A 4,929-nucleotide genomic window follows, 5' to 3' on the forward strand; every position below is an offset into this window, starting at 1 on the left:
ACAAAGGAAAAATGTGAAATTTTACAACAGCATCAGTGGTTTTAGAACAACTTGATTCAGAGCCATTATTACAAATGGTTCTCTTGCCAGGATATATGAAACTAAAATAACATGGTAATCTTTAGCATTTTCAATCTATGTTCAACATTGCTTGCAAAAGGCAGAAGAAGGCATATAAATCACACTTGATGTTATTTCTCAGTGGTGGGAGAAGAATCTCTTATACTGAATTAATGGTCAAAATTGAAAATATAGAACTTTAGCTTGCTATAATTCAGTTTATTATAAAAGGATCACACGTCAAAGTAGACCCAAAGTACTAATAAAGTGTGAATGCATTTTAAAATGTTTTGCCAATCGAGGTGCTGGATGATCCCACGCCTATGTAGTGCAATTTACCAGTTATGAATAGTTAAAAAACACATAGAATATTTTAACTTCCTAATTCTGGAAACATTGCTATTCTTTATTTTATACAAATGATTTTCCTTCTAATTTTTCCTTCTTTTTTAAAAAGCACAGTTTTCAAGTCTCAAGTATATCCTGATATTTCTCTTGAGTGGACATGATGTTTTGTAGTATTAACTAGACTTCCATCCTTTTACTAGCTATATTTACAGTATGGCATCTGCTTATAGTTCAGAATAAAGCATCACACTACATTCTAAGCAGCAAGGTGGAAGAAGGAGCTAGGAAAGAAAAAAGGCACCTGCTGCTTGTTTTTTAAGATATTTCTCATTCTCTACCAAGCAGTGCTTCTGCTTTCATTGGATAGAGCTTAGACTGATGGCCTCACTTTGTTTACAAAATCTTGGGAAATGCAGACCTCATTCTGTGTGCCCAAGTGCAGTTAAAAATCAATGGTCTTTGTCCCCGATTACAGTAGACCTCCTAGTTTTCATAGAATATATGGAAACAGTGAAGTCTTGATTCCTTAAAAGTGTATTTAGAGAAGTATTTTTGAAGATGGTGGTGTAGTGAGGTGTGGGATTTAGTTTATCTTCCAGAACAACTAGGAAAAAGCCACAAACTGTATGGAACAACAGTTAGGGGGCATCAGTGACTAGATATACATTGTACACCAGTCTGGGATGGGTGGAATGGCTGAGATCCCACATAGAACTGCAAGTCTCCCAAGCAGCAGAGGCCAATGCCCTTCCCTTATGGGCAGGCTGGTCCCCCAAAGGGAAAGGAGACCGACTTTATTAGTAACAGGGAAGTTAGATCAATGAAGCTCCAATTGTGGAATTAATTGACAAATTTGTACTGCTGAAAACAAGCCACAAGCACAGATAAACCTGGAGTAAGCACTAAAGGAACCTGGAGTTCCCACCCTAGCAGAGAAGAGGCAGGGCTGATGGGAAATACAAATAAACAAACCGAGGCTTCTTGGATTGAACAGTACTAAATACTGGAAAAGGCCTCAACCCCAAGAAACCGGGGGCTGTATGTGCCTGGGGACATGTAAAGCCATGTAACAACTCCAGCTCTTGATTGGCAAACCTGGGAAGTGGGATCTGTCTCTGAAGAAAGTTTTTTTTTTTAACTCTTTAAAAGCTCATTAGAAAGAATTGTGAGCACTCTCAGCCTTCAGCACTGATCCAGGCAAGGGTAGAATTAAGGCATGCCTGAGAGACAAAGTAAATAAGCGAATAAGGACAATTCCCTAAAGAGTGTATCTTCCTCAAGAAAAGGGGGTGTGGCCCAGCTCCAGTGGCAGCACTCCTTCAGGGAATTCAGGCCCTAGGGGCTGGAAAACAGAAGCAAGCTAAGCCTGTCTTCTACCTCAGCCTCTGTATCAACCAAACAAGGGAGAGAGAAGCTGCTGAAATTAAAGACACCATATCAGTTTACGCTGGTGGAAAGCTGTAGGCAGACAAGCACCACAAGCTGGGCAGGATAGGAAAAGTACAGTCTAGAGGCTTTGTAAGAAAGTCTATCAGACTGCTGGGCCTCACCCTCAGGGAAAACTTGATATTGGCTACTCACTCGTTTTGAGATATTGGCCTGTCTGTCTGAGAAAATCTGACTGGGATCAATCATATCTGAGGAGACCCTCCTCAAAAAAAGTTTCATATGCAAAGGGCAAGAACCAGAAAAACAAAAACTGAAAATTCTGATGAGCTAAAAAGTACTATGATAGAGGTCTAGAATAAGTTGAACTGAATGCCAAAGAACAGATAGAGAACAAAGCCAACCAACAAAGAAAACTCTAGGTAAGAGAGTGAAAGCAACCATCAGAATAAACTAATTAAGGAAATCAAATGTCTAGACGCTCACAGAAAATAACAAATCACATTAGGAAAATTGAAGACATGGCCCCGTCAAAGGAACAAACTAACATTTCAAATGAGATACAGGAGTTGAAAGAACTAATTCAGGATGTTTGAACAGACATGAAAAACCACATCAAAAATCAAGCCAGCTACTGTCCGGCTTCTACATAGTAAAAGGAAGAAGTGGAGTTCAGCGAGTTCTTCATGCCAAGTGTCAGCTTCTTCGCTGATCCTGGTGACTTGTCTGCCCCTCTTCCCCTGAATTGTTCTCAATGGCAGCCAAGCCCCTGCTGACCCAGAGCTTGGGCATCTGGGCTTCCCTACCCACAGAGGAATGAACCTCTTTTCTGTCCTGAAGAACTTGGCCTGATGGCCTTCAGCCTGCAGCACTGAGGTTTCTGGTGTTTGGGTCGCCTGCTCCCTGGGTGGCATTCAAATACCGCTTCTAAGGTTCTGGCTTTTCCAAACCCATAAGACAGTGCATGAAGCCAGGGGACATCAGCCATGCGCCACACAACTTTGCCTCAGGAGCTGGTGACCTTTGAGAATGTGGCTGTGTGCTTCACCCAGAATCCATGGGACAGCCTGGACTCTGCACAGAAGGTCCTGCACAGGAAGGTGATTTGGGAGAATTATGCAAACGTGGCTTCCCTGGTAGCATTTCCATTCCCCAAACTTGTTCTGATCTCCCAGCTGGAGAAAGGGGAAGTGCCTTGGGGCCTGGATCCCTGGGAAGCGGAGGTTTTGAGAGGTGTCTGTCCAGATGGTGAGTCCTGGATCAAGAATGAAGAGCCAACTATAAAACAGGAAGTCTCTGAAGAAACAGAATTAGATGGAATGCCAGTAAGAGAATTCCTCTGGAATGTTTTTCGCCACATTGATTTTAAAAGCAAGGTAACAAGGCAAACTTTCAGTCCAAATCCGAATTTGATGCTTTGAGGAGGGATGAAGTTCTATGAATGTAAAGAATGTAAGAAAACCTTCAGATATAATTCCAGATTTATTCAGCATCAGATGAGTCATACAGGGGAAAAGCCCTTCAAGTTTTAAGGAATGTGGCAAAGCTTTCAGGTCCATCTATGACTGCATTGTGCATGAGAAAAATCACATTGGAAAAGGGTCCTCTGAATGTAAGGAATGTGGCAAAGGTTTAAGCTCCAACACAGCCTTGACTCAACATCAAATGATCCACACTGGAGAGAAATCTTACGAATGTAAGGAGTGTGGAAAAGCTTTCTGGAGGAGTGCAGCCTATCTTCAGCATCAGAGGTTACATACTGGGGAGAAACTCTATAAATATAAGGAATGTTGGAAGGCTTTTGGTCGTAGGTCGCTTTTTATTGTTCATTATAGAATTCATATTGGAGAGAAACCCTACCAATGTAAGGAGTGTGGCAGGGCATTCACTCAGAAAATAGCCTCCATTGAGCATTAGAGAGTTCACACTGGGGAGAAGCCCTAAGAATGTAAGGTGTGTGGGAAAGCCTTCAAATGGCATGGAAGTTTTGTCCAGCATAAGAAATTGCACCCTGTGGAGAAGCCAGTAAAAGTTCTTAGGCCATCCCTGATCAGTTCTCAGTTGTCCTCTCCAGCCTTATCACCTATTCCTCTCCAGGGATCATGTTCTTCTCCGTCTTTGGCCATGCCTTCAGTGACCTTTCCACATGCTGTGCTCATTCCTACCTCTGGACCTTTGTTCATGCTTTTCAGGAATACCTTCTTCACCTGGCCAGATAGTGCCTGCCTTTTAGGGTACTACTCCCACTGTGAAGCCTTCCCAGTCATTGTGACCCCTACTTCTCACCCCTCATGAGCCTTATCTTGACTTTTTAGTTTATGGTGTATTGGAGTGGCTAGAGGGAAGTACCTGAAACTGTTGAACTGTGTTCCATTAGCCTTGATCTTGAAGATGGTTGTATAGCTATATACCTTTTACAGTGTGACCATGTGATTGTGCAAACCTTGTGGCTGATGCACCCTTTTTCCATTGTATGAAGATGAGTAAGAAAATAATGACAAAATTAAATAAGTAATGGGGGAAAGGATAAGAAAAATTGGATAGATTGAAATACTAGTGGTCAATGAGAGGGACGGATAAGGAGTATGGAATATATAAGTTTTTTCTTTTTATTTCTTTTTCTGGAATAATGCAAATGTTTTAAAAACAAGCATAGTGATGAATAGATAACAATGTGATTATATTGTGAGCCACTGATTTGTATACTTCGGATGGACGATATGTGTATGAAGATATCTGAAAAAATATTTTTAAAAGACTGTATTAAATATGTTTATGTTAACTTCAGTAAAAAAGTGTTTAATCAATTTATGAACCATCAGTCACTTAGGGGACAGAATGGTTATTATTTCCAGACCTAGAATGAGGGTGAATACTGGAGGTTTTTGGCCTGGGAATTACCACAGATCACTAGAGGTGTTTGCCTCAGAGTCATTTGCCTAAACATCACAATGTTAAACTCTAACACCAAAATTGTGGCCCAGTAAGGCTTTGATTTTAGTCTCTGGAGAAGTGGAGCTGGGTTTGAGAGAGGAATAGCGTATCAATCATGTACCTTCTTCTCAGAGAGATTAATTAATTATTTCACTTGCTTTTGGAAGAATTTTTTATTTTTTTATTTTTTTATTTTTTATT

General features: G+C 40.8%; 1 pseudogene; it reads left to right on the plus strand.

The window, feature by feature from the left end:
* Positions 1-2,780: 2,780 nt before the first annotated feature.
* Positions 2,781-4,089, plus strand: LOC143689809 (zinc finger protein 621 pseudogene; annotated as a pseudogene).
* The last annotated feature ends 840 nt before the right edge of the window (positions 4,090-4,929 follow it).

This window comes from Tamandua tetradactyla, chromosome 7 (genome assembly GCF_023851605.1).
Source record: "Tamandua tetradactyla isolate mTamTet1 chromosome 7, mTamTet1.pri, whole genome shotgun sequence".
NCBI lineage: Eukaryota > Metazoa > Chordata > Mammalia > Pilosa > Myrmecophagidae > Tamandua > Tamandua tetradactyla.